This window comes from Onychostruthus taczanowskii, unplaced genomic scaffold (genome assembly GCF_017590055.1).
Source record: "Onychostruthus taczanowskii isolate IOZ18803 unplaced genomic scaffold, ASM1759005v1 scaffold18, whole genome shotgun sequence".
Taxonomy (NCBI): domain Eukaryota; kingdom Metazoa; phylum Chordata; class Aves; order Passeriformes; family Passeridae; genus Onychostruthus; species Onychostruthus taczanowskii.
Genome location: NW_024499017.1, coordinates 11,205,492 through 11,217,713, shown reverse-complemented (window position 1 = coordinate 11,217,713; position 12,222 = coordinate 11,205,492).

Below are 12,222 nucleotides of genomic sequence, written 5' to 3'. Positions count from 1 at the left end.
GAAATTTAATCTAATCCTTGTTTGAAAAATAAATCCCAGACAAGAGCAATAAGGCTAAGGAGCTTTCAGAGAAAGCAGTACTTGCTTAGGCAAGATGGATAAATTAAATAATTAAATCCAATCCTTCAAAAATTATTTTTCTGTGTTCTCTAAGCAGGCAGATCCATAGATATTGTGATAATCTATAAACAAGCAGATTTAGCTGCTGGATAACTGATCCCAGTAAGAAATATCCACGGTTTCGGGGGGAAGTCCCTTCTCTTTCTTCTATACTACAGCAGCAGCATTGAAACCAGCTCACCTAAAGCAGGGTTATTCTGAATTTACCATCATTCTGAACAGAATCTCTTCCAGTTAAACCCACACAGAGCATCAAGAAATCCTGCTGGTAACACAAAAACCTTTTTGCTTCGTTTGTTCTCACTTTTCAGCCGCACAAGGACACTCAGCATCAGCCATGGATACCCTGGTGAGCACGGGAACCTTTCCTGGTGCAAACAGAGCTTTTCCAAGACTTGAGCACCAGATACCAGCTTGGCTTGGCTAATTGAACAAAGCCCACTTTAAAAACCTTGATCAAGCAGTAGATGAGATGCTCAGGCTTTCCTCTCACTCCAGATGGCAGCAGAGATGCTGACTCACCCAGCAGAGCTGGGTTTATTTCCTGCACCTCCAGCCGGGCTGCTCCCAGAGCCTGGAAACAGCTTCCCTCTGGAATGGAACAGGGCAGAACCCAACAGAAAATACAGCGAGGGAGTCAGGAGTGGATTCCGGATGTTCCTTCCCGTGTCCTGTTGCTCCTGGCCACCTCCCCTGCTGTCCACGCAGGAGCACATGATGTTTGCACTGCCTCCTTGCAGAAATCACTTGTCTCCAGGTTGCAGCATCGGAGAGACAAACTGGAGGAGTATCCTGGAAAAGGAGGAATGGGTGATGCGAAACAGATGTTTTCTCTTAATTGCTTATTGCAGAGGCAGCCCAGTAACTAATCCACCTGCTGTGTTCCCACAGGGATATTTTTTTTTTTTTTTGTGTGGGTGTGGTAAAATTCCCCCCCCCCCCCCCCCCCCCGTGCTCCCAGCCAGCTGAATTTATGTTTTCCATGCCTCATTATATCCATCTCTGCCCAACAACATGCCCCAAAGTGCTGCACAAAGTGCCACACTCATACAAATACCCATCTCCTTCTCACCCAGAGCAGCTGTGGCTGCCCCTGGATCTCTGGAAGAATCCAAGGCCAGGTTGGACACTGGGGCTTGGATAGTGGAAGGTGGATTGGAACAAGGAAATTCTTAAGGTCCCTTCCAACCCAAACCATTCTATGATTCTGCAGCTCAAGGTACAGAGTTAGAGCACTTTCAATGAGTAGAGGTGTTTTCAATGTTGCTTAGATATAGAGATTCACATGGCAAGTAGGCTTTTCCAGAGAATGTGGAGGTGTTAATTAAAAATAATATTATGGTACATGTGAAAGGAGAGCTTCCTAATCAATCACAGCAGTAAATAATTCATGTCTGAAATCCCTGTTTCTTCTAAGACCCCTTTTGTCATAGGAAGTGATCAGAAACACACAGTGAAGGCTCCTGAGTATCCAGGTGATGTTGTGCTGATTTTTAACTTGCTCACACATTACTATTCTGAGTCACGTTCAGCACAGAGCAATGGTTGATTTTTACCCATCATTTTCCCCAAATATTTCAAGGCTTGCACTCAAAGGTGCTGCTCAGTGAGGAGAGAAGCCCTTGGTAGTGAGTTCTGATCATGGTTAACAGGCAATTAACAGTTGCAAAAAGTTAATTGAATGAAGAAAAACAGAAGTTTCAAGGGATCTCTGCTTCTCACCCAGACCTTGGAAGCAGGGGCAGCCCACATCTCCAGTGCTCCAAGAGAGAGACTGGATCCTTCTCACTGCCAGAGGAATTTGATTTTGATGGAGTGGATGGTGCACAAGTGATGGGAGGTGAAAAATTGTCACTGACTGGACTTGCTAAGGCTGGAAACAGAACATGACCTGAGCTCCAAGCTTGGTTCTGCTCCTTGTTAGCACAGCCTTCCTCTTTCCTTCTTTTCCAGAGCTACTTATTTCAGAGCCTCAGGCGAGGGCCAGCAGCAGCTGGAGATAATTTAGTCCTACTTCACTAATGTTGATGTCTCTGGATTTAATATTGGCTTTTCTGGAACCCTCCTAGGTCTCTTTGGCTTGGCGAGGTGGCTCAGGTAGTTATCCTGAGCATAATATTTTGTTAACCAAGCGGGTGCAGATCTATTTCAAATACAAAACTGGAATCTGCTCATCCAGGACTAACAAAGCTCCCCAAACTCTTCCCCTGCTGAATGCTCAGCCCTCAGCTCTGGGGAACATCTTCAAAAGCCTTTCAGGCTTAACTAGTGCCTGCTGGAGTAACACTCAAAAGTAAAATGAAGTCCTCAGAGAGAAAATCCAATGGCTGGAGAGATGGATGTGGATGGAAGTGGATGCACTGGGAATGCAGAGAGCGCGGGTGTTGAGCTTTGCCAGGGGGGTCACCAAAGGTTTTGCTCAGTGGAAGAGGCATCCAGGTGCAGCCAGACAGCCCCCAGTGCTCTGCCCATGGCTTCTGGGAATACCTGAGCCAGGGTGATGCCTTGGGAAGGCTGAGCTAGAGCAGAGGCTGGACAGAGCTAAAGATTTATTCAAAGGATAAATGGATTCTCAATGGATCCACCTTGGGCAGCACAAGAGCCCAGCCAGGGCTGCACCCAAGATGAACCCAAATGGTCCCAAAATGCACGAGCGCTCACGGGGTCTCTCCCTGGGATCAGCTCTGCTCCATGTGCACATTGCAGTTCAGTGTCCAATTCCAGCTCAGCCCCTGCACTCCCATCCTGCTTGTTTTTCTCTCTCCAGCCCACGGGGTTTGTGCTCCTGGGCTGAGATTTGGATCATTTGTCCTTGGTGCCCAGCTGGAGCAGGAATTGTTTTGTCTCCCTGCTCTGTGCACAGAGCTCACCATGCCCTGATGTGAAGCTCAGACCCACACACTAAAGCAGCACAGAATGTGAAAAATAGAAAAGATAAACCTGAGGCATCAAGGGGACCTGAGCAATGGCCTAGGGAGGAGCTGGGAGGGAGCCCAGATAGAGCAAGTTTTGAGAAGAGCAGACAATGAAAAGCTGAGGCTCACCACAACAGCATTTGCTCACACCCTTGTGCCTCGGGACAGGCACAAACCCATGAGCTGAAATCCCTGGCAAACCAGAAATCCAGGAGGAGATTTAAACATTGCCCCTTGCCAGACTGGCCATGGAATATTTTCCTGCACTGCTGCTCCTGATCTCTGTCCAGGGGTGTTGCCAGGCTGGTGTATCTCTGTGCAGGATGATTTAGGACAGAGATGGAAAGGAGATCCCAAATGTGTCCCCATCAATGCTATAAACATCATGGGTGTTATCCCAGGAGCACAGGAAGGGCACAAAGAGACTGAAGAAACCTGTAGGTTTACAGTAACTTTGGTTTACCAGACTCCCCTCAGTTATGCCCAGCAAAGCCAAATTCAAAATATCATTTTTGCTTTAATTTCAAACTGTTCAGTTGGATGCCTGCCTTGCACATGGGTGTGGTGGGAAATGTTGGTGTGATACATATCACAAACAGAGATTTTCCTTCAAGCCTCTCAAAATCTCATCTGTTTTATCACTGGCTGCTGTTACTTCCAGTTATTTATGCAGGTAACTGCAGTCCCATTTCTTGCCAGTGGCATGGAAAAGCCCTGGAATTAACCCAGCAGTTTTGATGTCTGCAGTAATTGTACCCTGCCTCCTTTTTCATGAAGAGAAAAAATTGCTACAATACTCAAGATAAAACAAATAAATCCAATATAAAAGCCCATCTAATTGAATTAAATGAAAGTAGCCTCTCAGACTGCCCTTTCTGTGAATCACATTATCTTCATGTTTACTGACTCTTTGACAAGAGACTAAATGATCCCAAATTTTATCAGAATAAATCAACTAAACAAAAAAAATTCCCTTCTAAAAAGGACAGACATTCTTAACAGTCATCTGGAACAGATTATTCCTCTCCAAGTAGCATTGTTGATACTGAAAGTGTTGTAACAATATCCTTTTCTAATGTGGTTCTGCTGAGGCTCCATCCATAATAAAACCAGTCAGTGCCAAAAAACCCACTTAGCATGACAAGCTCCCCAAAACCTGGATAATTTGTGTAAGACTCTTTTTTGACTTTCCAAGCTCCATGATCTGATGAAATTTCTTTTAATATTTTTAAAGGAGACCAAGGAATGAGCATCACCTCATCTGAGGAAATTTTTTTGCTGAACCATACACCCTCCAAGTCCTTGTAAATCCCAAATGCCACTAAAGAGAGATGGAGACTGGAAATCAAAATAATTGTCCCTGTTTCCAGCCTAGTAAAGCCTAAAAACACTGCACCTTTTTTATTTTCTTGAGTATATAGGGTCAGCTGAGCAGTAGGGCTGCATTCAAAGGTTACAACAAATAAAGCAGAATGTATATCAGTCTCATAAATTATGGATAAATATCAATCAAAGAACGCCACCTTTACACCAAGATAGTCAGAAAAATCCAATAACATTGAGGGCTCAAAACGAGGCAACTGAAACAAAACTACCCAGCAGAAAGAGCTGAACACTCATCATTTTTTAGCTCAAATGGATAAAAGAGTGCTCTGCCAGGATCCTAAATAAAGACATTTCTACCACATTAATGATGGCCAGTGCTGGGAAGGTGCCTTCTTTTCCTAAAAAACATCTCCACTTCTGCCATCTCACAGATATTTGCGTCTCATTGCCCAGCACGTTTCTGTCCCAAGCCATAAATAAGTGATCAGGGACAGAGAGATAAGGACTGCAATTCCATAGGAAAATGGCATTTAAAATTACAGAAGTTCCATGATTTTCACCCTATTTTTACTTTTTTCCCATTGCTCACTTGCTGATCTGTTCCTGTCCTACTTATACAACTTCAGTTTCTATAGATGTACACGTTCATGGTTACGCCAAAAAATAGTTATTCTTCAAACTAAAAGCTCTTCAGATCTTCATGGGGAAAAACAAGTCAAACAACATCATAACAGAGCCTGTTAGATGCTGGACATTACCAGTTCCAGCTGTTCTATCAGCCAAACACTTCCAAACCATTTAGCCCAGAGCAGCAAATCTCAATGAAAAACTGATCAAAAAAGAAAAAAGAAAAAAAAAAAAGAGAGAGAGAGAGAGGGGATGAGAAAAGTCAGAGCCACTTCAGAACTTCTTTGAAGTCTTAGCCTGCTGTTCCCCGAGGTCACTGTGCTGTGCCTCAGCCCAACATCCCCTGACAGAGAATGAGGAGTTCTGCATTGTTCGCGCCCGCACGGGGAGCGGAGCCCGCGATCCGCCAGGAGCCGCAGAACCAGCCAGCCACTCCTGTCCCTGTGGTTGTTGGCAACTGCTGGGACAAAACATGGCTTGGAGTCACAACAGGACCTGGGCTCCCCTCCCTGCAGCCCTGCCACCCTCGCTGGGAGCCAGCTGGGAGCCTTTCTTCTCGTTCTCTTTGTTGTCTTTGTTGGCTGATAGCAGAGGTCCTGCCAACCTACAATGGGAAACAAGAGCTGTGCCTTTGTGCTCTGTCTGCCCAGAGATAGGGCAGTAATTTATGAAGCCAACATGCCAAGGACTTGCCAGCAATGTCAAAAGCAAGTTCATAATAAATGACTCTTTTTGGGGCACTTCCTTCACTTGCCGATGGAGGAAAAGCAAAGGAAAATGACAAAGAGCCCCTCTCGTTTCCTTCAGACAACTGTGATTTATTACAGGCGAAACAAGGAGGATTCCAAAAACATTACTCCTATAAGGGAAGGTAACTCAATCTCCAGCAAAAATAAACAGCCATGTTTAAATAAACCTTCTGAGAAGTGCTACTGCCCTTTTCCCTAGAAATTAGGGGAGCATTTCTTTGCCCTGATATTGTTCTGCTGTGTGAGACGCTGACCCAGGGATCTCATCTGCTTTGGGTGGCCTGGTAAGTCATCAAAGGATAAAAGGCAGAGAACAAAGGGGAAAATAAAAGCTGCCTGACAGATGTTGGGTGGCTGCTTGTGGGAATTGCCTTCCATCTCTGGAGCAGAGGGTTCACCCTGCTCACTGCCCAGGCTCCTGCTCCTGGTGGGGAAGGGGTGGGATGGGCAAGGTCTTTCCCCAGTACACTACCCCAGAGGCCACTGGTCAGTGGTTTAAGGACTTCCCCCAGCTCTCCCATGAACAGTGAATTCAATAAATCACAGCAACACTTAGGTCACATACCCTGCAAGGGTCCTCACAGACTTTGGAGCTTTCAGCAGTACCAACAAACCCAAGGACAGCCCGTGGCTCAGAGGACAGGATGCAGCCCCTCTGCACTGACCCTCTCCTGACCTTTTTCTCTCCCTGGTGTGAAAGGTGGGAAGGCTAAATCCCACCTTGTTTCCTCCTCTCCTTCTTTGTCACCAGGACGGCACGCTCCCCAATACAACAAAAAGAAGTGGGTTAAGAGAGTTTGGGAACAAATGCAGACCTCCTAGAGAAGCCAAGTCATGGGCATCCACCCTGGCAAAGCTTCTGGAGAGATGGCATCCTGTATGCCCACTGGCTGAAGTCCTGCTTTTCCTCCTTATCACGCACGCAGCACCCCAGCCTCTGCTGGCGTGATGTGTGAAAATTGCTGTGCTCCCCAGAGCCCTTGCACAACCACAGGATTTACTGCCTCCCCTCAGTGTGATCCCAAGGCACGCCCTCTGCCTCCTCTGCTGCTGGCCTTGCTCTTTGCTTGACTTCCTTATTCCAGAATCGCTCCCTAATTAACAGGAGCTATTAGGAAAACTCACTGCAGGAATGTCAGTCCCGCTCTCTCCACTGAGATAAGACATGATTAATGGCACGAGGCAAATTAGTCATACAGCTGCTGGGGTCTGTGGATCTCTTACATGCTGTGAACACATCAGATTCAGGGTGGATTTTTTTCTTATTGAGCTTATTGTGCTTTAGCAAGAGAAAGGTAGTTAAACCAGCCTTTTCTGCCACACTTTAAAGTAATGCGGTAAAGGAGTGGGGAGAAAAATAGCAAGACTTGTCTTTATGGATTTCTGTGATGATGAAAAGTCTGGCAAGGATAATTTATGGATTAATAGTGATCTGAGCTGCTGTGGTCAGCTGAGAACAAGAGCTTGCCCATTGCTTCAGGCAAGCCAGGCAGGGTTAAATCCCTGAGGAGCCCAGGCAGCTGGGACATCCCAAGTGCAGAGCAGGCAGTGCTGCCAAGGCTGCTTCTCCAGCCCATGGAGACAGCAGGACACCTTGGCCCAGGCTCCAGAATAGCTGGCATGGCAATCAGGGAGCTGCTGGCCAAGAGAAAATGCCAAGGGAAGAGGCATGCCTACAGCCACAGTAGGGAACTGGGTGCTGGCTCCCAGTCTGGGCTATCCATCCACAGCTGGATAAACGCCCTGAGGGAGAGTCCTGAGGAGAACCACAGCCCTCACCTGCTCATTCAGTGCTAGAGGAGTCACCTTTGAGGTGTGGGATACCTCCCTTCCCCATGGGCTAAGAATTCCTCCTGCATCCCATGCTCTGGTGCCAGCCCTTGTCCCTGTGGATGGCCACACTCTGGCTCAGCTCTCAATCAACTCTCCAGACAGCTCTGTGACTAAAAAAGCTCTGGGAACACCCTCTCCTTGTAGCCAGAGGCCTCTGGAGAAGACAGACAAATCTGAAGAAGACAGACAGAGGAACACTTGTGGTCCCAGGATGGGAATGAGGAGATGGACACCTGTGTCTCTGCCCCACCTTCCCCGAGGGCAGTGACGGTCAGCTTGCCCAGGAACATCATCAGAAGGGACACTCCGCTGCCCCAGGAATCTCCTGGTGGAAATGGAGGTGGGTTTTCAGGGGCAGAAAGCCAAAGAGGGAAAGATTAAGGATCTATAATTTGGACTGAGACGCTGAGCTAAACCACCATCAACCAACATTTTCCATTGGTGACTTCAGCCCTGAGTGCCTAAGCTGTGCTTTGGAGACCCAGCTCATCAAACTCTACTTGGGAGACCCAGCTCATCAAACTCTGCTTGGGAGACCCAGCTCATCAGCCCAAGGCCCTGTGAGGCAGGAGGGACACCTGAAACCCTCTGCAGAACTGGAGCACACAGCGTGCACAAATAACCCTGCAGGAAAAAATAACTCCATTTCAAAGTAGCTTGCAGTGAAAATAAAACACTTCAGCACAAGGTGTTCTTTGAAGTACATACCTGTAAGCACATGTTGTTGTGATCTTTTTGTATCATTTCCCAGATTGATTAGAAATGGACCTATTAAAAAGAAAAAAAAAGATATTTAGAGTGGTCAGGAAAGCACCACCTGAGTCATGTTCTCTGGCTTCTCACCCTGGGCTCCTGTGGTGTGAATTGTGTCACACATCCCAGTACAGCTTCAAAGGAGACTCTTGAAAGAGCTCAGAAACCACCACCCTAAACTGACTGAGAGAGTATTTTAAGAAGTATTTTAATAAGTCAACTCAAATATCTTTCAGATACAACACTGAACTGCAGGGCTTTTTGCTTTTATTCCCCATGGGATAGTCAGTTTTATTCCCCCCAAAAATTGAATACTTACACTTCTGATCCGTGTTCTTTCTGGCAGCTTTCATATTTCCATAACTTGGCAACACAGCAAGGATTAAGAGGCTTCCTGATGTCCTCCTCCTCCCTGAAAAAGAACTCATGGCTGACACAAAATTTTTGATTTTAATATTTGGGCACACAACCAGTGGGGATCTCTTACCTGCTTTGCTGTCACTTCTTGTGCTTTGCCTGCCTCACTGATCTGATAAAATGCAGTGCCAATGGAACAGATTTACATCAGGGAGGATTTATCCTGGGAAGTAGGATCTTCTCCCCATAAATATTCCCTAAAAGGGAGAAGAAAACAGAGGAAAGAAAATACCACATCTATCAGGTAACAGGTTATGATTTCCCTGGATTGGTTGAAACAGGGAGCACATCCAGGTTATTGTGAAGGTTTGGTACCTCCTTAACATTTTTGATTCAAAAGGTACCTCTTAGTCTGGGCCCTTTTTGGGCAGATCACCACAGAAAAGGTGAATGGAAATCCACTGACTGAAGAGTGTGCATTTGCAACACTAAGAGATATCAGCCAGCCATAAAAGAGCTGTAAACCAATATTTCATATCTGGTCACACCAGTAGCCATAAGCAACTTGTGATACTCTCACGTGCCTGATCCATGACATCTTTTATGACTTTATCTGCAGATTTCCTCAGACCTGGAAGTGTCCAAGGCCAGGCTGGATGGGGGTTGGAGCAACCTGGCATAGAGGAAGTGTGAGGAATGGATTTGTAAAGAATTCTCCAAAGCTGGCAGAAAGCTCACACAGTTTTGTACATCTGTGTGCAAACACTGAGATAAGGTGTGCTGATTTAGGAAGGCCATGGAATAGAGATGATATTGCTGGGAGAGAGATTGAAGTGGAAGGAAGTTTTAGTAAGTTACAAAATATGATCTTACAAAATTATTAGATATTTTAGAGAATTAGAAGTGTTAAAGATGAATTGTAGTAGGAGTAGGAGCAGGGAAAAGTATAGGTGATTGGTGTTAGAAGTAATGGTGTGTCTCACTATTCATCAAGACTGATGATGGAATAAAATCTTTTAAAATGCCTCTCAGTTACACCAAATCTATAAAAACTAAAAAAAAAAAAAAAACAGCAAGGAAGGTGTCCCTGGCCATGGCAGAGGGTAGAACAAGATGAGGTTTAAGGTGTCTTCCAACCCAAACCATTCTGTGATCCCATGATATTCCCAGTATCTGAGCACTAAGGGTATTTCTCTACAACCTCAGGAAATTAAAGCAGCCTGAATAAACCTGTGTGAATAAACCTGTGAATAAACCTGAATAAACCAGAATAAACCAGAATAAACCAGCCAGGCTGCACAGCATCCTGGAATGCTGGACCCACCATGAGAAAGGCAGAGGTGTGGAGTTGGTGTCTGTCTCAATAAATTCTTCATACCAAGAAAAGTTTTCACACCTGAGTAAAGACTCAGGTAGGGTCTGCTCCCAAATTACCTCACCTCTGCATTCCCACCTCCTCCAGGCCACTCTCCAGGCCTGCCCCTGATGCTCTATAGTTGATACAACCTTCTCTTATTATCCTCTTACTGTCTTTAAAACTTCCATCTCCTCATCACTGCTACATTTTTAGTACATTTAGGGGAACAGGTATTTTTTAGCTGTTTAAGAACATTTGCTGATGGAAATTTAGATTTCCCTGGCAGCTGAGTATGGGGTTTGAAGATGTAAAATTTAATTAAACCACTAAAGGAGAGATAAAATAGGACTAATTGTTGTGCTCCAGCTAAAAGTGACTTGGCTGACATCACCTGGGCAGCAAACAGAAAACCAGGGAGCTCCACACATCTCCCACACTTGGCTGGAGACTTTGGTGCAAGGAAAGACAAACTCTCCGCTGACCTGGATGAGTCTGTGCCCTCTCCACATCAGGAACAAGGACATTAAAGTCTCTCAGACCTGTCTGACCTTGAGGATGATCTTTCCTGTTTAATTTGACTGCCCTAAAACTTGGGAGTAGAACTGCAATTTCAAAGTGGTAATTACTTGGCAAGTAAATAAACTACAGCAGCGCTGGACCCTGAAAAGTTAAACTACCATGTGAGCTTTCATTAAGTACTTTATTCATACTTGTTTTCTACAGGAAGCTTCCAAATTTGAATTAAAACAGAAGAGTCAGCAGGAGGAGAAAGTGCAAGCTAAGTGGAAGATATTTCTTTTGCTTTCAGTTGCTGCATTAAGAGCAAGAAGCCCAATGGGAAAATATTAAATAAACACAAGGAAATCCTCAGGTTTTGATGTTTCATGACAATTGTTTTCAGATGGATAGACAGGAAATAATCCCACATCAGACTAACTGTGGCTGACATGCCTGCCACCAGGTACAGTCCAAGAGAGGCAGATATGGAGGAAGTGGTGAAAGGGAGGATAAATCATTTTGCCAAAACCCGCTCCCAGTTCCTCCAGTCCATTCCAGTGAGTGCTGAGGGTTGTTAACACCCACACCTCTCCACTCCGTGGTGTTTGTCAGGATTTTCTTCCAGCAGCATTCCTGAAGGGTCACCACTGACAGAAGCATCCTGCTGTAAAACCTGTCCTCAAACACCTGTGGAACAAACTGGTTTTCCAGCAAGATCAGAAGCTGGACTGGGCAAGAGGATGCTGAGGGGTAAGAGATGAGTGAGGAATTTGTGTGGCTCAGAAGCTCAGGGAGTTAAACTACACTCAGGTGACATCACCAGAGAGTGGCACTGCCACGGCTCCTCTTGAAGGAACACCAGGGAAGAGTATTCCCACAGATCCCAGCAGGTCTCTGGCCACAGTCTATGCAGAGGTTTTGATAGCTCGTGGAATGGCACCCCTGAAGGTTTTCCATCTCTGGAGGAGATTGTTTTGAGCAGCACTTGGAAATGGCAGCATCAAGCTAAACCTGTTCGAAATGAAGGATCGACCTGGAGGAGCTAATTCAGAAAAGGGTGTGAATTCCAGTAAATAACAATGGGAGATCAGTATTCCTGTCCCTCACAGCTGCAGGAGGAAGAAGCCAAGTTCTGTCTGTTCCAGGTCATCTGTTTCAAGACATCCAGGAAACAAGCTACCCGTGAAGTTAGGCAGGACACTCAGGCACTCAGTTCCATCCTGGAGAACAAACGGTAAGGAGAAGGAATTTCTTGCCCTGCCTTTCCTGAAATCTGAACTGCTGTGAACCAGCCCTGTTGAACAAGAAACCCACGATCCCATTCCACACAGCATCTCTGGATTCAGCAGAAGGAAACCTGGGGTTTGGGGATTTCTGTCTCCAGAGAGGGGCCCAATTCTGCCATTCCCAGCCACAGGACACACCACAATTCTCTACCACAACCCTTTGAGGAGCAAAGGAAGACATTTCTCCAAGACTTCTGTCTTCCAGGAATGAAAACATAAGACAGATTTATTCACAAGTTTCTTCCAGGGATGGCAAAGGGAAAGAGAGTTGGAAAGGCAGGAGCATTTCTAGTAGGTGAAGTCCCTTCTGAAAGGTCCACAAAACCCCTGCCACTATTACCACAGCTTGCACTGAATATTTCTTTTTAGCAATGAAATTTAAGGCTGAAATCTGAGCTATT